Raw genomic sequence first — 26,421 nt, 5'->3', positions numbered from 1 at the left:
GTGGAAAGGAATGCAGACAGTAATGCAATGGGAAGTGAAATGGAATGTGGAATGGAATGGAATATAATGTGGAATGGAATGTGGAATGGAAACGAATGGAATGTGCAATGGAATGTGGAATGGAATGTGGAATGGAATGTGGAAAGGTATGTGTAATGAAATGGAATGGAAAGAGGAATGCAATGTGGAATGGAACATAATGTAGTGTGGAATGGAATGTGGAATGGAACCGAGTAGAACATGGAATGGAGAGTGGATTGGAATGTGGAATGGAAAGGAATTGAACATGCAATTGAATGTCGAATGGAATGGAATGGAAACTGGATTGGAATGTGGAATGAAATGTGGAATGGAACTTGGAATGGTATGCAACAGAAAGCATAATGGAACGTGGAATGGAATGTGGCAGGGAATTTAATGAAATGTGGAAAGCAAAGTGGATTGGAATGTGGAATGGATTGTGGAATGGAATGTGGAATGCAACTTGGAAAGGAATGTGCAATGGAACGTAGAATGGAACGTGGAATGGAATGGAACGCGGAATGGAATGTGGAACGCAATGGAAGGCAACGTGGAATGGAATATTGAATGGAATGTGGAAAGGAACGTGGAATTGAATGGAAGGGAATGTGGAATGGAACATGCAATGGAACGTGGAATGCAAAGTGGAACAGAATGTTTAATGGAATGGAATGGAATGGGGAATGGAATGGACTGGAAAGTGGAATGGAATAGAATGTAGAATGTAAAGTTGAATGCAGTGTGGAATGTAATTTGGAATGGATTGTGGAATGGAATGGAATGATGAATGAAATGTCGAATGGAATGGAAAAGAATGTGGAATGGAATGGATGGTGAAATGGAATGTTGAATGCAATGTGTAATGGAATGTGGTATTGAATGGAATTGAAAGTGGATTGAAACGTGGAATGGAAAGTGGAATGGGACGTGGAAAGGAATGGAATGGAATGTGGAATCGAATGGAAAGGAATGTGGAATCAATTGTGGAATGGAATGGAATGGAATGTGGAATCGATTGTGGAATGGAATGGAATGGAATGTGTAATGGAATGGAAGGGAATGTGGAATGGAATGTGGAATGGAATGGAATGGAAAGCAAAATGCAATGTGCAATGTAACGGGAATGGAATGTGAAATGTAATGTGGAATGAAATGTGGAATGGAGTGGAATGGAAGGTAGAATGGAATGTGGAATGGAATGGAATGAAATGTGGAATGGAATGTGGAATGGAAAGTGGAACAGAATGTAATGGAATAGAATTCAATGCGGAATGGAATGTGGAATGAAGTGTGGAATGGAATGTGGAATGGAACGGAATGGAATGTGGAATGGAATGTGGAATGAAACGGAATGAAATGTGGAATGGAACTAGGAATGATATGCAGTAGAATGCAAAATGGAACGTGGAATGCAATGTGGCAGGGAATTTAATGGAAAGTGGAAAGCAAAGTGCATTGGAATGTGGAATGGATTGTGGAATGGAATGTGGAATGGAACTTGGAAAGGAATGTGCAATGGAATGTGGAATGGAAGGTTGAATGGAAAGGAATGGAAGATGGAATGGAATGTGGAACGGAATGTAAGGCAACGTGGAATGGAATGTTGAATAGAATGTGGAATGGAAGGCAGAATGGAATGGAATGGAACGTGGACTGGAAAGGGATGGAATGTGGAATGGAATGGAATGGAATGGAATGTGAAATGAAACGTGAAATAGAATTTGGAATGGAATATGAATTGGAATGTGGAATGGAAAGTGGAACGTAATGAAATGGAACGTGGAATGGAATTTAGTGGAACGTGGAATGTAAAGGAATGGAAGCTTGAATGCAACGTGGAATGGAACATGGAATGGAACGTGGTATGAAAAGTGGAAGGAATGTGGAATGGAATGGGATGGAATGTGGAATGGAATGTGGAAAGGAATGGAATGGACTGTGGAATGGAATGAGGAAGGGAATGGAATGGAAAGTGAAATGGAATGTGGAATGGAATGTGGAATAGAATGGAATTTAATGTGGAATGGAATGTGGAATGGAACGTGGAATGCAACGTGGAATGGAATGGAATGGAATGGAATGTGGAATGGACTATGGAATGGAATGGAATGGAATGTGGAAAGTAACGTGGAAGGGAATGTAATGGATTGTCGAATGGAACGTGGAATGGAATGGAATGGAATGTGGAAAGTAACGTGGAAAGGAATGTAATGGAATGTCGAATGGAACGTGGAATGGAATGGAATGGAACAAGGAATCGAAAGTGGAATGGAACGAGAAATGCAAAGGAATGGAAAGTGGAATGGAATGTCCAATGGAACGTGGAATGGAATGCAATGGAATGGAATGTGCAATGGAATGAAATGGAACGGAACAGAATAGAATGGAGTGAAAATTGTAATAGAATAGAATGGAATATGGAATGGAATGGAATGTGGAATGGAATTTAATGGAATGGAATTTGGAATGGATGGGAATTGAATGTGCAATGGAATGTGGAATGGAATGGAATGTAGAATTGCAAGAATGGAATGTGGAATAGAAAGAAATGGAAAGTGAAATGAATTGTGGAGTGGAATGTGGAATGAAATGTGGAATGGATCATGGAATGGAACGTCAAATGGAATGCAATGGAACGTGAAATGGAATGTGGAATGGAATGGAATGGAATGTGGAATGCAATGTGGAATGGAATGTGGAATGTAATGGAATGGAATGGAATGGAATGGAATGAGGAATGGAATGTGGAATGGAAAGGAATGGAATGTGGAGTGGAATGGTGAAAGGAATGTTTAATGGAATGTGGAATGAAATGGAATGCAATGTGGAATGGAATGTGGAATGGAATGTGGAAAAAAACGGAAGTAATATCGAATTGAATGTGGAATGGAATGTGGAAAGGAAAGTGCAATGGAATGGAATGGAATGTGGAATGGAACGTGGAATTGAATGGAAGGGAACGTGGAATGGAAAATGCAATGGAACGTGGAACAAAAAGTGGAACGGAATGTTTAATGGAATGGAATGGAATGGGGAATGGAATGGACTGGAATGTAGAATGTAAATTTGAATGCAATGTGGAATGTAATTTGGAATGGATTGTAGAATGGAATGGAATGATGAATGAAATGTCGAATGGAAAGTGGAAAGGAATGGAATGGAATGTGGAATGGAATGGAATGGAATGTGGAATGTAATGGATGGTGAAATGGAATGTTGAATGCAATGAGTAATGGAATGTGGAATTGAATGGAATTGAAAGTGGATTGAAACGTGGAATGGAAAGTGGAATGGAACGTTGAAATGAATGGAATGGAATGAGGAATGGAAAGGAATGGAATGTGGAATCGATTGTGGAAGGGAGTGGAATGGAATGTGGAATCGATTGTGGAATGGAATGGAATGGAATGTGTAATGGAATGGAAGGGAATGTGGAATGGAATGTGGAATGGGGTGGAAAGGAAGATAGAATGGAATGTGGAATGGAATGGAGTGGAATGTCAAATGGAATAGAATAGAATGTAGAATGTAAAGTTGAATGCAGTGTGGAATGTAATTTGGAATGGATTGTGGAATGGAATGGAATGATGAATGAAATGTCGAATGGAATGGAATGGAATGTGGAATGGAATGGATGGTGAAATGGAATGTTGAATGAATTGTGTAATGGAAAGTGGAATTGAATGGAATTGAAAGTGGATTGAAACGTGGAATGGAAAGTGGAATGGAACGTGGAAAGGAATGTAATGGAAAGTGGAAGGGAATGGAATGCAAAGTGCAATCGATTGTGGAATGGAATTGAATGGAATGTGGAATCGATTGTGGAATGGAATGGAATGGAATGTGTAATGGAATGGAAGGGAATATGTAATGGAATGTGGAATGGAATGGAATGGAAATCGAAATGCAATGTGGAATGTAATGGGAATGGAATGTGAAATGTAATGCGGAATGGAATGTGGAATGGGGTGGAATGGAAGGTAGAATGGAATGTGGAACGGAATGGAATGAAATGTGGAATGGAATGTGGAATGGAAAGTGGAAAAGAATGTAAGGGAATGAAATATAATGTGGAATGGAAAGTGGAATGAAATGCGGAATGGAATGTGGAATGGAATGCGGAATGGAATGGAATGGAATGTGGAATGGAATGTGGAATGAAACAGAATGAAATGTGGAATGGAACTTGGAAAGGTATGCAACAGAACGCATAATGGAACGTGGAATGGAATGTGGCAAGGAATTTAATGGAATGTGGAAAGCAAAGTGGATTGGAATGTGGAATGGATTGTGGAATGGGATGTGGAATGGAACTTGGAAAGGAATACGCAATAGAACGTGGAACGGAACGTGGAATGGAATGGAATGGAACGTGGAATGGAATGTGAAACGGGATGGAAGACAACGTGGAATGGAATGTTGAATGGATGTGGAATGGATCACAGAAAGGAATGGAATGGAACGTGGAATGGAAAGGGATGGAATGTGGAACGGAATGGAATGGAATGTGGAATGGAAAGGAATGGAATGTGGAACGGAATGGAATGGAATGTGGAATAGTATGCAATGCAATGAAATGGAATGCAAAATGGAATAGAATAGAATATGGACTGCAATTGAAAGGAATGGAAAGTGGATTTGAATGGAATGGAGTTTGGTATGGAATGGAATAGAATGGAATGTGGAACAGAAGGGAAAGGAATGGAAGGGAATCCGGAATCAAATGGAATGGAATGTGGAATGCAATATAATGGAATGGAATGTGAAATTCATTGGAAGAGAATGTGGAATGGAATGTGGAAAGGAATGTGGAATGGAAAGGAAAGTAATGTGGAATTTAATGTGGAATGGAAAGTGGAAAGGAATAGAATGGAATGTGGAATGGAATGTGTAAAGGAATAGAAAGGAACGTGGAGTGGAATGTGGAATGGAACGTGTAAGGTACCGTGGAATGGAATGAAATGTGGAATGGAATTTAATGGAATGTGGAATGGAATGTGAAACGGAATGAGGAAAGAATGTTGAATGGAATGTGCAAGGAAACATGGAATGGAATGGAATGGAAAGGAATGTGGAATGGAATGTGGTATGGATTGGAATGAAATGTGTAATGGAATGTGGAATGGAACATGGAATGGAAAGGAATGGAATGTGGAATGGAATGGAATGGAATGTGGGATAGATTGGAAAGGAATGTGGAATAGAATGTGAAATGGAATGTGGAATGGAATGGAATGGAACAGAATGTGGAATGGAATGGAATGAGGAATGGAATTGAATGGAATGTGGAATGGAACGTCGAATGGATTGGCATGGAATTTGGAATGGAATGTGGAATGGAATGGAATGGAGTGGAATGGAAAGTGGAATGGAATGTAATGGAATGTGGAATGTAATGTGGAATGTAATGCGGAATGTGATGGAATGCAAAGTCGATGGGAATGTGGAATGGAATGTGGAATGGAAAGTGGAATGGAATGTAATGGAATTTTAAACGGCACGTGGAGTGGAATGGAATGGAACGTGGAGTGGAACGTGTAACGGAACGTGGAAGGGAATGAAACGTGGAATGGAACGTGGAGTGGAATGTGGAACATAAGGTGGAAGGGAAGATGGAATGGAAGGAAATGCGGAATGGAATGGAATGCAACGTGTAATGGAATGTGAAATGGAATGTGGAATGGAATGTTGAATGGAATGCAAAGCAACGTGGAATGGAATGTGGAATGAAATGTGGAATGGACTGTGGAAGGGAACATGGAATGGAATGGAATGGTTTCTGGAATGGAATGTTGAATGGAATGTAGAATGGGATGTGGAATGGAATGGAATGGAATGTGGAATGGAATGTGGAAAAGAAAGTGGAATGGAATGTGGAATGGAATGGAATGGAATGTGGAATGGACCGGAATGGAATGTCAAATGAAATGTGGAATGGAATGTGGAATGGAACAGAATGGAAAGTGTATTGGAGTGTGAAATGGAATGTATAATGGAACGGAATGGAATGTGGAATGGAGTGTAGAATGGAATGTGGAATGGAATGGAATGGAATGTGGAATTGGGTGTGTAATGGAATGTGGAATGGAACAGAATGGAATGTGGAATGGAATATGGAATTGAACCGGGAATGTAATGTGCTATGGAATGTGGAATGGAAAGTGGAATGGAACATGAAATGGAATGGTATGGAACGTGGAATGGAATGTGGAATGGAATGGAATTGAAGGTGTAAGGGAATGGAATGGAATGTGGAATGGAAAGGAATGGAACGAGGTATTGGACATGCAAAGGAATATGGAATGTGAGGTGGAATGGCACGTGGAATGGAATGTGTAATGCAATGGAATGGATTGTGGAATGGAATGGAATGGAATAGGGAATGGAATGGAATGGAGTGGAACATGGAAGGGAATGGAAGGGAATGGAAAACGGAATGCAATGGAATGGAATGTGGAATGGAATGGAAAGCAATGTAATGGAAAGTGGAATGGAATGGAATAGACTGGAATGGAAGGGAATGTGGAAGTGAATTGAATGGAATGTGGAATGGAATAGGTTGGAATGTGAAATGGAATGGAATGGAACATGGAATGGAATGGAATGGAATGGAACGTGGAATGGAATGTGGAAACGAATGTGGAGTGAAGTGGAATGGAATGTGTAATGGAATGGAATGTGTAATATAATGGAATGGAATGGAAAGTGAAATAGAATGTGGAATGGAAAGTGAAATGGAATGTGGAATGGAATGTGGAATGGAATGTGGAATGGAATGTGGAATGGAAATTGGAATGCAATGTGGAATGGAATGAAATAGTACGTGGACTGGAATGGAATGGAACGTAGAACAGAATGCAATGGAACCTGGAATGGAACGTGGAATGGAACTTGGAATGGAAAGTGGAAAGTAAAGTGGAATGGAATGTGGAATGTATTTTAATGCAATCTGGTATGAAATGCGGAATGGAGTAAAATGGAATGAGAATGGAATGTAGAATGGAATGGAATGGAAAGTGGAATGGAATCTGGAACGGAATGGATTGGAATGTGGAATGGAATGTGGAATGGAACGGAATGGAATGAGGAATGGAATGTCGAATGGAATGGAATGGAATGTGGAATGGAGGATGGAATTAAATCCCCTGGAATATGGAATGGAATGTGGAATGAAATGTGGAATGGAATGTGGAATGGAATGTGGAAAGGAATGGAATGCAATGTGGAATGGAATGTGGAATGGAATGTGGAATGGATTGTGGAATGGAGAATGGAATGGAAAGGAATAAAATGTGTAATGGAATGTGGAATGGACTGTGTTATGGAAACTGGAATGGAATGCAATGGAAGTTAGAATGGACTGTTGTATGGAACTCAGAATGGAATGCAATGGAATGTGGAATGGAACGTGAAATGGAATGCAATGGAACGTGGAATGCAACGTGGAATGGAACGTAGAATGGAATGTAATGGAACGTGGAATGGAATGTGGAATGCAACTTGGAATGGAATGGAATGGAATGTGGAACTGAACGTGAAATGTAATGGAAAGTTACGTGGAATGTAACATGGAAAGTAATGTGGAATGGATTGTGGAATGGAAAGTGAAATGGAATGGAATGGAATGTGGAACAGATTGTGGAATAGAATGGAAAGGAACATGGAATGGAACGTAAAACGGAATGTGGAATGGAATGTGGAATAGAACTCGGAATGGAACGTGCAACGGAAAGTCGAATGGAAAGTGGAATGGAATGGAATGGAATGTGGAATAAAATGGAACGGAATGTGGAATGGAATGGAATGGAATATGGAATGGAATGTGGAATGGAATGGAATGGAACGTGGAATGGAACCTCTAATGGAATGTAGAATGGAAAGTGTAATGGAATGTTATGGAACGTCTAATGGAAAGTAGAATGGAACTTGGAACTGAATGGAATGGAACGTGGAACAGAATGTGGAATGGAATGTGTAATGTAATGGAATGAAACGTGAAACGCAATGATGTGGAATGTGGTATGGAATGTGGAATGGAATGGAAAGGAATGTGGAATGGATTGTGGTATGGCATGTGGAATTGAATGGAATGGAATGTGGAATGGAATGTGGAATGGTATGGAATAGAATAAGAAAGGGAATGATGAATGCAATGTGCAATGGAATGTGGAATGGAATGTGGAATGAAATGGAATGGAATGTGGAATGAAATGTGGAAGGGAAAGTGGAATGGAATGCGGAATGGAACGTGTAATGGAACGTGGAATGGAATGGAATGGAACATGGAATGGAACGTGGAAAGGAACGTGGAATGGAATATGTAATGCAAAGTAGAATGGAATGTGCACTGAAACGTGGAATGGAATGTGGAATGGAATGTGGAATGGAACGTGGAATGGAATGGCATGCAATGTGGAATGGAACCTGATTGGAATGGAATGTGGAATGTATCTTGGTATGTAACGTGAAATGGAATGTGGAATGGAAGTAGGAATGGAATGTATAATGGAATGTGGAATTTAACGTGGAATGGAATGGAATGGAATGTGGAATGGAACGTGGAATGGAATGGAATGGAAGTTGGAATGGAACATGGAATGGAATGTGGAATGGAACGTGGAATGGAAAGTGGAATGGAATGGAATGGAATGTGGAATGGAATGCGGAAGGGAATGTGGAATGCAATGGAATGGAATGTGGAATGGAATGTGGAAACAAATGGAATGGAATGTGGAATGGAATGTGGAATTGCTTTTGGAATGTAATGTGGAGTGGAACGTGGAATGGAAGGGAATGGAATGTGGAATGGTATGGAATGTGGAAAGGAATGTGGAATGAAATGTGGAATGGAATGGAAGGTGGAATGGAATGTGGAAAGGAATGGATTGGAGTGTTTAAATTGAATGGAATGGAAAGTGGAATGGAATGTGGACTGCAATTGAATGCAATCTGAAATGGAATGTAATGGAATGTGGAACGGAATATTTAATGGAAAGTGGAATGAATTGTGGAGTGGTAGGTGGAATGGTACGTGGAATGGAACGTGGAATGGAAAGTGAATGTACATTGGAATGGAATGGAATGGAACATCGAATGGAATGTGGAATGGAATGTGGAATGGAATGGAATGGAAAGTGGAATGGAATGGATTGGAATGTGGTATAGAATGTGGAAAGGAACGGAAAGGAAAGTAGAAAGCAATATGGAATGGAACGGAATGGAAAGTGGAATGTAATGTGCAATGGAATGTAATGGAATGTGGAATGGATAGGAATGGTATGTGGAACGGAATGGAATGGAATGTGGTATAGAATGTGGTATGGTATTTGGCATGGAATGGAATGGAATGTGGAATGGAATGTGGGAATTGAATGTAGTGGAATGTGAAAGGGAATGTGGAATGCAATGTGGAATGCAATGAAATGCAACTTGGAATGAAATGTGGAATGGAATGGAATGCAAAGAGAAATGGAATTTGCAAAGGAATCTGGAATGGAGCCTGGAATGGAAGATGGAATGGAATGAAATTGATTGTGGAATGGAATGGAATGGAATGTGGAATGGAATGGAATGCGGAATGGAATGGAATGTTTAAATTCAATGGAATGGAATGTGGAATGGAATGTATTCTGGAATGGAACACTATATAGTGTGGAATGTGCAGTGGAATGTAATGGAATGGAATGTTCAAAGGAATGTGGCAAGGAATGTGGACTGGAATGGAATGGAAATTGGAATGGAATGTGGAATGGAATGTGGAATTGAACGTGGAATGGAACGGAATGTATTGTGGAATGGAATATGGAATGAAAAGTAGAATGGAAAGTGGAATGCAACGTGGAATGGAATGTGGAATGGAATGGAATGGAATGTGGAATGGAACGTGGAATGGAATGGAATGGAACGTTTAATGGAATGTGGAATGGAATGGAATGGGATGTGTAATTGAATGGAATGGAATGTGCAATGGAAAGAATGAAAATAGCAATGAAACATGGAATAGAACGTGGAATACAACGTGGAAAGGAACGTGGAATGGAACGTGAAATGAAATGGAATGGAATGGAATGGATTGTGGAATAGAATGGAATGGACTCTAATGGAATGCGGAATTGAATGGAATAGAATGTGGAATGTAATGGAATGGAATGTCGAATGGAATGGAATGCAACGTGGAATAGAATGTGGAATGATATGTGGAATGGAAAGTGGAATGGAATGGAATGGAAAGTGTAATAGAATGGAATGGAATGGAATGTGGAATGCAATGTGGAATGGAATGTGGAAATGAATGTAATGGAATGTGGAATGGAATGGAATGGACTGCGGAATGGAATGGATCGGAATGTGGAATGAAATGGAATGGAATGTAATGGAAAGTGAAATAGAATGTGGAATGGAATGTAATGGAAAGTGAAATAGAATGTGGAATGGAAAGCAGAATTGAATGTGGAACGGAACATGGAATTTAATGTGGAATTGAATCGAATGGATTGTGAAATGGAATGTGCAATGGAATGGTATGGAATGTGGAAGGGAATGTGGTATGGAACGTGGAATGGAATGTGGAATGGAATGGATTGTAACGTGGAAAGGAATGTGGGATGGAATGGAATGGAATGTGTAATGGAATGTGGAATGCAGTGTGAAATGGAAAGGAATGTGGAATGCAATGTGGAATGGAATGGAATGGAATGTTTAAATGGAATGGCATGGAATGTGTAATGGAATATGTTCTGGAATGGAATGCAATGTGTAATAGAATGTGGAATGTATTGGAATGGAAAGTGGAATGGAACGTGGAATGGAACGTGGATTGAAATGTGGAATGCAATAGAATGGAATCTGTAATGGAAGGGAATGGAATGTGGAAAGGTATGTGCAATGGAATGGAAAGGAAAGGAATGGAATGTGTAAGGCAATGGAATGGAATGTGGACTGGAAAGAAATGGATCGTGGAATGGAATGCAGAATGAAACGAGGAATGCAATGTGGAATGTATCGTGTAATGGAAAGTGGAATGGAAAGGAATGGAATGTGGAATGGAAGGGAATGGAACGTTGAATGGAAAGTGCAATGCAATGTGGAGAGGAACTTGGAATGTAATGTGGAATGGAATTGAATGGAATGTGAAATGGAATGGAATGCAATGGAATGTCGAATGGAATGGAATGCAGTGGAATTTGGAATGGAATGGAATGGAATGCGAAATATAATGGAATGGAATGTGGAATTGAATGGAATGGAATGGAATGGAATGTGGAATAGAAAAGAATGGAATGCAATGTGGAATGGAATGTCGAATTGAATGTTCAATTGAATGGAAAGGAAAGGGGAATGGAATGGAATGGAAGGTACAATGGTTTGGAATGGAAAGTGGAATGGAATGTGGAAAGGAACGTGGAATGGAGTTGAACGGAACTTGGAATGGAACGTGGAATGGAATGCAATGGAATGTGGAATGGATTATGGAATGGAATGTGGAATAGAAAGTGGAATTGAACATGGAATGGAATGGAATGGAAGGTTCAATGGAATGTGGAATGTTATGTGGAATGGAACGTGGAATGGAATGGAATGGAACGTGGAATAGAACATGGAAAGGAATGTGGAATGGAACATGCAATGGAATGTGGAATGTAATGTGGAATGGAAAGGAATGGAAAATGGAATGGAAAGGAATAGAATGAGGAATAGAATGCAATGGATTGTGCAATGGAATGTGGAATGGAATGTGTAATAGAATGTGGAATGGAATGCAATAGAAGGTGGAATAGAAAGTGGAATGCAATGGAATGGAAAGTGAAGTGGAACTTGGAAGAGAACGTGGAATGGAACGTGGAAAGGAATGTGGAATGCAGCGTGGAATGGGATGTGCAATGGAATGTGGAATGGAATGGAATTTAATGTCGAATAGAATGGAAGTTGTAATGGAATGTGCAATGGAATAGGATGTTTAACTAGAATGGAAATCAACGTGGAATGGAATCTGGACTTGAATGGAATGCTATGAGGAATGGAATGTGGAATGGAATGGAATGGAATGTGGACTGCAAAGGAATGGAACAAGGAATGGAATATGGAATAGAAAGTGGAAAGCAACGTGGAATGCAACGTGGAATGGAATGGTAAATGGAATGGAATAGAATGTGGAATGGAATGGAATGGAATGTGGAATGGAATGTGGAACCGAATGGAATGGATTGGGTAATGGAAAGGAGTGGAAAGTGAAATGGAATGTGAAATGGAATGTGAAGTGGAGACTGGAATTGAATGTAGAATGGAATGGAAAGGCACATGGAATGAAATGGATTGGAACCTATAATGGAACGTGGAATGCAACGTGGAATGGAATGAAATGGAATGTGAAATGGAAAGGAATGCAATTTGGAATTAAATGTGTAATGGAATGGAATGGAATATGGAATGGAATGTGGAACGGAATGTGGAGTGTAACGGAATGCAATGTGGAATGGAAAGGAATGGTATGTGGAATGGATTGTTTAAAGGAATGTGCAATGGAATTGAAAGGAATGTGGAATGGAATGGAATCGAATGTGGAATGGAATGCAGAATGGACTGTGGAATAGAATGTGGAATGGAATGGAATGGAACGTGGAATTGAATAGAATGCAGTGGAATGGAATGTGGAATGGAATGGAATGGAAAGTGGTATTGAATTGAATGGAATGTGGAATGGAATGGAGTGGAACGTGGAATGGAATGCAATGGACTGTGGAATGGAAAGGAATGGAATGTGGAATTGAATAGAACTGAATGCGGAATGGAAAGGAATGGAATATGGAATGGAAAGGAATTGAATAGAATTTGCACCGGAATGGAAAGGAATGGAACGAAAAGTAGAATGAAATGTAATGGAATGCAACGTGGAATGGAATGTGGAATGGAATGTAATGGATTGCGGAATGGAATGGAATGAAATGTGGAATGGCATATGTAATGGATTCTGGAATGGTGTGTGGAATGGAATGGAATGGAATGTGGAATTGAATAAAATGGAAGGTGGAATGGAATGGAATTGAACAGAATGTGGACTGGAGTGGAATGAAATGAAAGAGAATGAGGTTTGGAATGGAATGGAATGTGAAATGGAATGGAATGGAATGTGGAATGGAATGGAATGGAATATGTACCAGAATATGCAATCAAATGCGGAATAAAATGAAATAGAATTTAAAATGGAATTGAATGAAATGCAATGTGGAGTGGAATGGAATGGAATGTGGAATGGAACGTGAATCGAATGGAATGTAATGTGGAATGGAATGGAATGGAATGGGGAATTTAATGTGGAATGGAATGTAATGGAATGGGGAATGGAAAGTGGAATGGAAAGGAAAGTGGAATGGAAGGTGGAATGGAATGGAATGGAATGTGGAATGGAATGGAAAGGAACGTGGAATGGAAAGGAATGGATTGTGGAAAGGAATGGAATGGAATGTGAAAGGAATGGAATGGAATGAGGAATGTAATGTAAATGTTATTGTAATGGAATGTGGAATGGAAGGGAACGGAATGTTGAATGGAATGCAATGGAATGTGGAATGGAAAGGAATGGAATGTGGGTGGAATGGAATGGAATGTTGAGCGCAATTGATAGGAATGGAATCGAAGGTTGAATGGAATGCAATGGAATGTGGAATGGAATTTTGAACGGAATGGATTGGAATGTGGAATGGATGTGGAATGGAACGTGAAATGGAATGTTGAATGAAATGTAGAATGCAAAGGAATGGTATGTAGAAAGAAATGTGGAATGGAATGTCATGGAATGTGGAATGGAAAGAAATGGAATGTGGATCGGAATGTGGAATGGAACTTGGAATGGAACGTGGAACATAATATAAAGTGTAATGGAATGGAATGGAATGTAGAATGGAATTGAATTTAATGGAATCGAATGTGGAAAGGAGTGAAAAGGAATGGATCATGGAATGGAATGGAATGGAACGTGGAATGGAATGGAAGGGATAAATGGAATGGATTGTATCATGGAATGGAATAGAATGGAACGTGGAATGGAGTGCAATGGAACATGGAATGGAATATGGAAAGGAATGGAAAGGAGTGGAATGCATAGTGGCATGGAATACAGCATGGAATGCAATGTGGAATGGAATGGAAAGAAATGTGGAATGGAATGTGGAATGTAATGGAATGGAATTTGGAAAGGAATGTGGATTGGAATGGAATGTGGAATGGAATGTGGAACGGAATTGAATGAAACATGGAATGGATTGGAATGGAATGTGGAATGGGATGTAAGAGAATGTGGAAAGTAATGGAATGGAATGTGGAATAGAATGGAATGTAATGTGGAATGCAATGGAATGGAATGAAATGTGGAATGAAAAGGAAAGGAATTTGGAAATTAACGGAATTGAATGTGTAAAGGAATGTGGAATTGAATGGAATGGAATGAAATGCGGAAAGGAATGGAATGGAATGTGCAAAGGAATGTGGAATGTTGTGGAATGAAATGTGGAGTGGACAGTGGAATGGAATGGAAAGGAATGTGCAATGAAATGTAATGGAATCTGGAATGAAATTGAGTCGAATGTAATGTGGACCGTAATGGAATGGAATGGAATGGAATGGAATGGAATGTGTAACGGAATGGAATGGAATGTGGAATGGAATGTGGAATGGAAAGTGGAATGGAATGTGTAAAGGAAAAGAATGGAACGGGGAATGGAATGTGCAATTGAATGGAATGTGTTGTGGAATGGAATGTGGAATGGAATAGAATGGAATTGTATGTGGAATGGAAAGGAATGGAATGGAGTGGAATGTTGAATGGAATGGAATTGAATGTGGAATGGAATGGAACAGAATCTGGAATGGAAAGTAACGGAATGGAATGGAATGGAATGTGGAATGGAATGTGGAAAGTAATGGAATGGAATGGAATGGAATGTGGAATGGAATGGAATGGAATGTGGAATGGAATGGAAATTTGAATGGAATGGAATTGAATGGAATGAAATGGAATGGAATGGAACAGAATGGAATGGAATTGAATGGAATGGAATGGAATGTCTAATGGAATCCGGAATGGACTGTGGAATGGAAAGAGGAATGGAATGGAATGGGGAATGCAAAGAGGAATGTAATGGAATGGAATGTGGAATGGAATGGAATGGAACGTGGAATGCAGCGTGAAATGGAATAGAAAGGAACGGAATGGAATGTGCAATGGAATGTGGAATGGAAGTCGGAATGGAATGGAATGGAGTGGAATGTGGAACGGAATGGAAAGGAAAGTGGAATTCAATGTGAAATGGATTAGAAAGGAATGTGGAAAGGAACGGAATGGAATGTGGAATGTATTGGAAAGGAATGTGTAATGGAATGCATTGGATTGTATAATGGAATGGAACGGAAAGGAATTTGTAATGGTATGGAATGGACTGGAATGGAATGTGTAATGGAAAGGAATGGAATGGAATGGAATGTAGAATGGAATGGAGTGGAATGTCGAATGGAATATGGAATGGAATGGAAAGGAATGGAAAGGAATGGAATTTGGAATGGAATGGAATCTAATGTTGATGGAATTTAAACGGCATTGGAATGGAACGTGGAATGGAATGTGGAATGGAATGGAATGGAATTGAAAGGAATGTGGAATGCAATGTGAATTGAAATCCAACCGATTGTGGAATAGAATGTGCAACGAAACGCAATGGAATGAGAATGGAACGTGGAATAGAGTGTGGAATGGAAGGGGGAATGAACTGCGGAATGTAATGTGGAATGGAATGTGGAATGGAAAGGAATGTGGGATGGAATGTGGAATGGAATGTGGAATGGAATTGAATTGGATGTGGAATGAAATGTGAAATGGAACGTGTAATGAAATGGAATAGAATGTGGAAAGGAATGGAATGGAATGTGTTATAGGTTCTGGACTGGAATGGAATGCAATGTGGAACGCAATGTGGCATGGAATGGAATGGAATGTGGAATGAAATGTGGAATGCAATGGAATGGAATGTGGATGGAATGTGGAATGGAATGTGAAATGTAATGTGGAATGGAATGCAATGGATTGTGGAATGGAACGTGGAATTGAATACAGAACGGAACGGAATGGAATGTAAAATGGGAAGTGCAATGGAATGCGGAATGGAACCTGGAAAGTAATAGAATGGAACTTGTAATGGAATATGGAATGGAATGGAATGGAAATTGGAATGGAAAGGAATGGAATATGGAATGGAATGGAATGGAATGTGGAATGGAATGTGGAATAAAATGTGGAATGGAATGTGGAATTGAATGGAATGGAATGTGGAATGTAATATTGAATGGAACAGAATGGTATGTGGAATTCAAAACGGAAAGGAGTGCGGAATGGAATGTGGAATGGAACAGAATGGAATGTGCAATGAAATGTGGAATCAAAAGTGGAATGTAATGGAATAGATTGTGGAAGGCAATGGAATGGTATGGAATGTTGAATGGAATGGAATGGAATGTGGAATGGAACGTGGAATGGAACGTGGAAGTGAATATGGAATGCAACGTGCAATAGAATGGAATGGAAAGTGGAAAGGAATGTGGGATGAAATGCAATGGACCGTGGAATGGTATCTGGAATGGAATGTGGAATGGAATGGAATGGAATGTGGCAGGCAATGTGGAATGGAATGTGGAATGGAATGGAAGGAATGTGGAATGGAATGGAATGGAATGTCAAATGGAATGTGGAAAGGAATCTGAAATGGAAAGTGGAATGGAATGTGGAATGTAACGTGGAATGGAAAGTGGAATAGAATGGAATGCCACGTGGAAAGGAATGTGGAATGGAATGGAATGGAATGCGGAATGGAGTGTGGAATGACATGAAATGGAATGTGGAGTTGAATGCAACGGAATATGGAATGGAATGTGGAATGGAATGCAATGGACCGTGGAATGGTATCTGGAATGGAATGTGGAATGGAATGGAATGGAATCTGGCAGGCAATGTGGAATGGAATGTGGAATGGAATGGAAGGAATGTGTAACGGAATGGAATGGAATGTCAAATGGAATGTGGAAAGGAATCTGAAATGGAAAGTGGAATGGAATGTGGAATGGAATGTGGAATGTAACGTGGAAAGGAAAGTGGAATAGAATGGAATGCCACGTGGAACGGAATGTGGAATGGAATGGAATGGAATGCGGAATGGAGTGTGGAATGACATGAAATGGAATGTGGAATTGAATGGAACGGAATATGGAATGGAATGTGGAATGGAAAGGAATGCAATATGGAGTGGAATGTGGAAAAGAAAGTGGAATGGAATGCAATGGAATGTGGAATGGAACGTGGATTGGAATGGAATGGAAAGTGGAATTGAACATGGATTGTAAACTGGAATGGAATGGAATTTAATGTGGAATGGAATGGAATGGAATGTGCAATGGAATGTACAACTGAATGAGGAACGGAACGTGCAATGGAACGTGGAATGGAATGGAAGGGAATGTGGAATGGAATATGGAAAGGTATGGAATGGAGTGTGGAATGGAGTGTACAATGGTATGTGGAATGGAATGTGGAGTGGAATGGAATGTGGAATGGAATGGAAGGTGGAATGAAATGTGGAATGGAATAGATTGGAAAGTTTAAATGGAATCTAAAGGAATGTGGATTGGAAAGTGGACTGCAATGGAATGCAATGTGGAATGGAATGGAATGGAATGTGGAATGTAATTTTCAATGGAATGTGGCATGAAATATGGAGTGGAACGTGGAGTGGAAAGTGGAATGGAATGGAATGTATCGTGGAATGGATCATGGAATGGAACTTGGAATGGAAGGTGGAACGGAGCGTGGAATGGAATCGAAAGGAAAGGGGAATGGAATGTGGAAAGGAATGTGGAATGGAGTGGAATGGAATGTGGAATGGAATAATAGGAATGTGGAATGGAAAGTGGAATGGAACGGACTGGAATGTGGAATGGAATGTGGAATGAAATGTAAAGGAATGTGGAATGGAATGGAATGGAATGTGGAATGGAATGAGGAATGGAAAGTGGAGTGGCACATGGCATGGAACAGAGTGCAATGTGGATTGGAATATGGAATGGAATGTGTAATGGAACAAGGAAGTAATGCATTGTGGAACGGAACGTGGATTGGAATGGAATGGAATGTGGAATGGAACATGGAATGGAATGTGGAATGGAAAGTGGCATGGAATGGAATGGAATGTGGAATGGATCGTGTAATGGAATCGAATGGAACGTGGAATGGAATATGGAATGGAACGTGGAATTGAATGTGCAATGGAATGTGAAATGCAACGTGGAAAGGAATGGAATGGAAAGTGGAAAGGTACGTGAAACGGAATGGAAAGGAACGTGGAATGGAATGTGGAATGGAATGTGGAATGGAACGTGGAATGGAATGGAATCGAATGTGGAATGGAATTTAGAATGGAAAGTGGAATTTAATGTGGAAGAGAATGTGGAATGGAATTGAAAGGAATGGAATGGAATGTGTAATGGAAAGTGGAAAGGAATGTGAAATACAATGTGGAATGGAACGGAATTAAATGTGGAATGGAATGTGGAATGGAATGTGGAATGGAACATGTAATGGAATGGAATGCAAAGTGGAATAGAATGGACTGGAATGGGGAATGGAACGTGGAATGGAATGTGGAAGGGAATTTGGAATGGAACTTAGAATGGAACGTTGAATGGAATTGAATGGAATGTGTAAAGGAATGGAACGGAATGTGGAATGGAATGTGGAATGGAATGTGGAGTGGAATGGAATGGAATTTTGAATGTAGTGGAATGGAATGTGGAATGTACTGTGGAATGGAATGGAATGGAATGTGGAATAGAATGTGTAATGGAATGGAATGGAATGCGAAATGGAATGGAATGCAATGCAAAATGGAACGTGGAATGGAACATGGAATGGAACTCGGAATGGAATGTGGAATGGAATGGAAAAGAATGAGAACGGAATGGATTGGAATGTGGAATAGAATGTGTTATGGAATGGAATGGAATGTTGAATGGAATAGAATGGAATGGTATGGAATGTGGAATGAAATGGAAAGGAATGTGGAATGGAACGTGGAATGGAATGGAATGGAACGTGGAAAGGAATGCGTAATGGAATGAGGAATGGAACATTGAATGGAACGTGGAATGGAGAGGAATGGAATGTGGAACGTGACGTGGAATAGAATGTGGAATGCAATTTGGAATGGAAAGTAATGGAATGTGGAATGCAAATGAATGGAATTTGGAATGGAGTGCAATGGAATGTGGAATGGAATGTGGAATAGAATGGAATGGAAGGTGGAATAGAATGCAGATTGGAATGGATAGCAATCCGGAATGGAATGGAATGGTATGGTATGGAATGTGAAATGGAACTTGGAATGGAATGGAACGTGGAATTGAATGGAATGAAATGTGCAATGGAATATGGAATGGAATGTGGAATACAACGTTTAATGGAATGTGTAATTGAACGCGTAATGGAAGGTGGAATGGAATGGAATGGAACGTGGAATGGAATGTGGAGTGGAATGGAATGGAATGTGGAATGGAATGGAAAGGAATGTGGAATGGAAAGGAATGGAACGAGGAATGGAAAATGGAATGGAACGTGGAAAGCAACGTGGAATGGAACGTGGAATGTAATGTGAAATGGAAAGGAATGGAATGTGGAAAACAATGGAACGGAATGTGGAATGGAATGGAATGGAGTGGAATGTGGTATGGAATGGAATGGAATGGAATGGAATGCAGAATGTAATGAAATGAAATGTGGAATGGAATGGAATGGAATGGAATGGAATGGAAAGGAATGGAAAGGAAAGAGGCATGTAATGTAATGGAATGAAATGTGGAATGGAATGTGGAATGGACTGTGGAATGGAATGTGGAATGGAACGGAACGGAATGTGGAATGGAATGTGGAATGGAATGTGCGAAGGAAAGTGGAATGGAATGGTATGGATTGTGGAATGGAACTTCGAATTTAATGGAATCGAACATGGAATGGCACATCGAATGGAACGTGGAATGGAATGTGGAATGGAACGGAAAGGAATGGGGAATGGAAAGTGCAATGGAATGTGGAATGGAACGTGGAAAGTAATCGAATGGAACGTGGAAAGGAACATGGAATGGAAGGTGGAATGGAAAGCGCAATGGAATGTGGAATGCAATGGGGAATGTAATGCAACAGAAAATGCAATGGGACTTGGAATGGAATGGAATGGATTGTGGAATGGAATCTGGATGGAATGTGGAATGGAACATGGAATGGAAAGTGGAAAGGAATGGAATGGATTGTGGAATGGAGTGTGGCATGGAATGGAAAGGGATGTGGAATGAAATGTGGAATGGAATGTGTAATGGAATGGAATGGAATGTGGAAAGAATGAAATGGAATGTGGAAAGAATGCAATGGAATGTGGAATGGGATATGGGCTGGAATGGAATGGAATGTGGAAAGAATGGAATGGAATGTGGAATGGGATATGGACTGGAAAGGAATGGAATGTGGAATGGAATGTGGAATGGAATGGAATGGAATATGGAATGGAAAGTGGAATGGAATGGAATGGAAAGTGGAATGGAATGGAATGGAATGTAGAATTCAATGTGGAATGGAATGTGGAATGGAATGAAATGGAATGCGGAATGGCATGTGGAATGGAATGTGGATTGGAAAGTGGATTTGAATGGAATGGAATGTCGAATGGAACGTGGAATGTGACGGAATGGAATGTGGAATGGAATGTGGAAGGGAATGTGGAATGGAAAGTGGAATGGAATGGAATGGAATGTCGAATGGATCGTGGAATGAATTGGATTGGAACGTGGAATGGAACTTGCAGTGGAAGGTGGAATGGAACGTGGAATGGAATGTGGAATGGATCATGGAATGGAATGTGTAATGGAAACTGGGAAGGAATGGAATGGAAGATGAAATGGAACGTGGAATGGAGTGCAATGGAACGTGGAATGGAATATGGAATGGAATGTGGATTGGAAGGTGGAATGGAGCATGAAATGGAAGGGAATGGAACGCGGAATGGAATGTGGAATGAAATGTGGAATGGAAAGGAATGGAATGTGGAATAGAGTGTGGATTGGAATAGAATGAATTCCAGAATGGAATGCAATGGAATCGTGTGGAATATGGAATGGAATGGAATGGAACGTGGAATGGAACGTGGAATGGAACATGAAATGGAATGTGGAATGGAAATGAATGGAATGGAATGTGGAAAAGAATGGAATGGAATGTGTAATGGAATGTGTAATGGAAAGGGGAACGGAATGGAATGCAATTGAAAGGAATTTGGAATGAAATGGAATGGAATGGGGAATGGAAAGGAATGGAATGCAGAATGGAATGGAATTTTATGGAATGTGAAAAGGAATGTAATGGAATGGAGTGGAATGTGGAATGGAATGTAATGGAATGCAATGGAATGTCGAAAGGAATTGTGAAATGCAATGGAATGGAATGGAATTGAAGGTGGAATGGAATGTGAAATGGAATGAGGAATGGAACGTGGAATGGAATGAAACGGATCTCGGAATGGAGTGGAATGGAACGTGGAATGGAATGCAATGGAACGTTGAAAGGAACGTGGAATGGAACGTGGAAAGGAAAGTGGAATGGATAGTATAATGGAATGTAATGGAAAGTGGAATGGAAAGGAATGGAATGTGGAAAGGAATGGAATGGAATGTGAAATGGAATGGAATGGAATACGGAATGGAACGTGGAATGGAATGAAACGGAAAGTGGAATGGAACGCCTAATGGAAACTGGAATGCAAGGTGGAATGGAGTGGAATAGAACATGGTATGGAATGTGGAATGGAATGTGGAATGCAATGGAATAGAAGGTGGAATGGAATTGGAAGGAATGGAATGGAATGTGAAATGGAATTTGGAATGGAAAGTGGAATGGAATGGAATGGAACGTGGAATGGAATGGAATGGAATGGAATCTGGAATGAAACGTGGAATGGAATGGAATGGAATGTGGAGTGAAACGTGTAATGGAATGTGGAATGGAACGTGGAATGGAAAGTGGAATGGAATGGAATGGAATGTGGAATAGAATGTGGAATTGAAAGTGGAACGGAATGTGGAATTCAATCTAATGGAATGTGGCATGGAATGTGGAGTGGAACGTGGAATGGAATGGAGAGGAATGTGGAATGGAATGCAGAATGGAATGGAATGGAATGCGGAATGGAATGTGGACTGGAATGTGGAATGGGATGGAATGTGGAATCGAGTGTGGAATGGAAAGGAATGGCATGTGGAATGGAATGCTCAATAGAATGTGGAAAGCAATATGTCGGAATGTGGAATGTAATGTGGAATGGAACGTTGAATGGAAAGGAATGGAATGTGGAATGGAATGTGGAATGGAATGTAGAATGGAAAGTGGAAAGAAATGTAATGGAATGTGGAATACAATGTGGAATGGAATGTGGAAAGGAACGTGGAATGGAAGATAGAATGGAATGGAATTGAATCTGGAATGGAGTGGGGAATGGAATGAAATGGAATGTGCACTTCACTTTGCACTTCACTTTGAATGGAATGTAGAAAGGAGTGGAAAGGAATGTGAAATGGAAAGAAATGGAATGTGGGATGGAATGTGAAATGGAATGGAATGGAATTGAATGTGAAAAGGAATGGAATGGAATGTGGAATGGAATGTGCAAAGGAATGGATAGAGAGGAATGTGTATTGGAATGTGGAATGCAATGGAAAGAAATGTGGATGAAATGGAATGGAATGGGGTATGGAATGGTTTGCAATGTGGAATGAAATGTGGAAAGAAAGGGAATGGAATGAAATTGAAAGTGGAATGGAATGGAATGGAATGTGAAATGAAATGGAATTTAATATGGAATTGAATGGTTTCGAATGTGGAATGGAATGGAATGGATTGGAAAGTGGAATAGAATGGAATGGACTCTAATGGAATGCGGAATTTAATGCAATAGAATGTGGAATGGAATGGAATGGAATGTCGAATGGAATGGAATGGAACGTGGAATGGAAAGTGGAATGCAATGTGGAATGGAAAGTGGAATGTAATGGAATGGAAACTGTAATAGAATGGAATGGAATGGAATGTGGAATGCAATGTGAAATGGAATGTGGTATTGAATGGAAAGGAATGGAATGTGGAATGGAATGGATTGGAATTTGGAATGAAATGGAAGGGAATAGAATGGAAAGTGAAATAGAATGTGGAAGGGAAAGCGGAATTGAATGTGGAACGGAACTTGGAATTGAATGTGGAATTGAATCGAATGGATTGTGAAATGGAATGTGCAATGGAATGGTATGGAATGGGGAATGGACTGTGGAATGCAATGTGGAATGGAATGGAAAGAAACGTGGAATGGAATGTGGAATGGAACGTGGAAAGGAACGTGGAATTGAACAGGGATTTGAATGGAATGGATTATGGAAAGTAATGTGCAATGCAACGGTATGGAATATGGAATGAAATGCGGAATGCAATGTGGAATGGAATGGAATGGAATGTGGAATGGAAAGTGGAATGGAACGTGGAATGGAACGTGGAATGGAATGTGGGATGGAATGCAATGGAATGTGTAATGGAATGTGGAATGCAGTGTGAAATGGAATGGAATTTGGAATGCAATGTGGAATGGAATGGAATGGAATGTTTAAATGGAATGGTTTCGAATGTGCAATGGAATATGGTCTGGAATGGAATTCAATTTGGAATGGAATGTGGAATGTGCTGGAATGGAACGTGGAATGGAACGTGAAATGGAACATGGAATGAAATGTGGAATGGAATAGAATGGAATCTGTAATGGAAGGGAATGGAATGTGGAATGGAATGTGCAATGGAATGGAAAGGAAAGGAATGGAATGTGTAAGGCAATGGAATGGAATGTGGAGTGGAAAGCAATGGAACGTTGAATGGAACGCGGAATGAAACGAGGAATGAAATGTGGAATGGAACGTGTAATGGAAAGTGAAATGGGATGGAATGGAATGTGGAATGGAAGGGAATGGAACGTGGAATACAACGTGGAATGTCATAAAATGGAATGTGGAAAGGGAAGTTAATGGAATGTGGAATGAAATGGGTAGTGGAACGTGCAATGGAACGTGGAAAGGAATGGAATGGATTGTGGAATTGAACGTGGAATTGAAGGTGGAATAGAAAGCAATGGAACGTGGAACGGAATGTGGAATGGAATGGAATGTAAGGTAGAAAGGAATGTGGAATGCAATGCAATGCAATGTGGAATGGAATGTGGCATGGAATGTGGAATGGAATGGAATGGAATTTGGAATGGAATGTGGAATGCTATTGAATGTGAAAAGGAATGGAATGGAAAGTGAAATGGAATGGAAAGGAATGTGGATTGGAATGCAATGGAAAGGGGAATGGAATGTGGAATGGAATGTGGAATGGAAAGTGGAAAGCAACGTGGAAAGGAATGGAATGTGGAATGGAAGGTGGAATGGTACGTAACGGAAGGGAGAATGGAACGTGCAATGGAACATGGAATGGAATGGAATGGAAGGTGGAAAGAAATGGAATGGACTGTGGAATGGACTGTGAAATGGAATGGAATGGAACGTGGAATGGAACGTGGAATGGAATGGAATGGAATGTGGAATGGAAGGTGGAATGGATTGGAATAGAATGTGGAATGGAATGGAATGGAAGGGAATGTGGAGAGGAATGGAAAGGAATGGAATGTGGAATGGAATGGACTCGAATGGAATAGAATGGAATGTGGAATGGAACGGAATGCAATGTGGAATGGTTTGGAATGAAATGTGGAATGGTATGTGGAATAGTATGGAATGGAATGTAAATGAAAGGGAACGCAATGGAATGTGGAATGGAATGGAATGGAATGTGGAATGGAATAGAACGGAATGTGGAATGGAATGCAACGGAATGGAATGTGGAATGGAATAGAATTTAATGTGAAATGAAATGGAATGCAATGCGGAATGTATTGTTGTACAGAATCTGGAATGGAATGTGGAATGGAATGGAATGGAATGGAATGGAATGTGTAATGGAATGGAATGGAATTGAATGTGGAATGGAATGGAATTGAATGTGGAATGGAATGGAATGGAAGGTGGAATGGAATGGCATGAGGAATGGAATGGAATGCAATGTGGAATGGAATAGAATGGAATGCAAAGAGGTATGGAATTTGGAATGGAAAGTGGAATGGAATGGAATGGAATAGAAAGTGGAATGGAATGGAATGGAATGTGGAAAGGAATGGTATGGAATGGAATGTAGAATGGAAACGAATGGAATGGAATGGAATTTCGAATGGAATGGAATGGAATGTGGAATGGAATGTGGAATGGAATGGAATGTGGAATGAAATGTAATGAAATGTCGAATGGAAAGGATTGGAATGGAACGTGGAATACAATGGAATGGAATGGAATGGGATGGAATGTGAAATGGAATGGTATGAAATGCGGAATGAAATTGAATTGAATGTGGAATGGAATGGAACGGAATGTGGAATGGAATGGAATGGAAAGTGGAATGGAATTTGGAATGGAACGTGGAAAGGAATGAAATTGAATGTGGAATGGAATGTGGAACGGGACATGGAAAGGAATGGAAAGAAGCGACATGGAAAGGGGAATGGAAATTGGAATGGAACGTGTAATGGAATGGAAAGGAACGGAATGGAATGTGGAATGGAATGGAATGGAATGTGGAAAGAAATGGAATGCAAAGCAATGTGAAATCAAATGGAATGGAAAGTGGAATGGAATGGAAGGGAAAGTGGAATGCAATGGAATGGAACTGTATGGAATGTCGAATGGAATGGAATGGAATGGAATGTAGATGGAATGGGATGCAATGTGGAATGGAATGTGGATTGGAATGGATAACGGGATGGAATGTGGAATTCAATGGAATGGAATGTGGAATTCAATGGAATGGAACGTGGAATGGAATGGAATGGAATTTGGAAAAGTATAAGTAATGGATCGTGTAATGGAATGGAATGGAAAGTGGAATGGAAGGTGGAAAGGAACGTGGAATGCATCGTGGAATGGAATGGAATGGAACATGGAATGGAATGGAACTTGGAATGGAATGGAACATGGAATGGAATGAAAGGGAACATTGAATGGAATGGAACGTGAAATGGAATGGAACGTAAAGTGGAATGTAATGGAACGTGGAGTGGAGTGCAATGGAACATGGAATGGAAAGTGGAATGGAATGGAAAGGAATGGAATGCATAGTGGTATGTAATACAGCGTGGAATGTAATGTGGAATGGAATGGAAAGGAATGTGGAATGGAATGTGGAATGTAATGGAATGGAAT

This window comes from Pongo pygmaeus, chromosome 17, assembly GCF_028885625.2.
Source record: "Pongo pygmaeus isolate AG05252 chromosome 17, NHGRI_mPonPyg2-v2.0_pri, whole genome shotgun sequence".
In the NCBI taxonomy this organism is placed as follows: Eukaryota; Metazoa; Chordata; class Mammalia; order Primates; family Hominidae; genus Pongo; species Pongo pygmaeus.
This window is presented reverse-complemented; position numbering follows the sequence as displayed.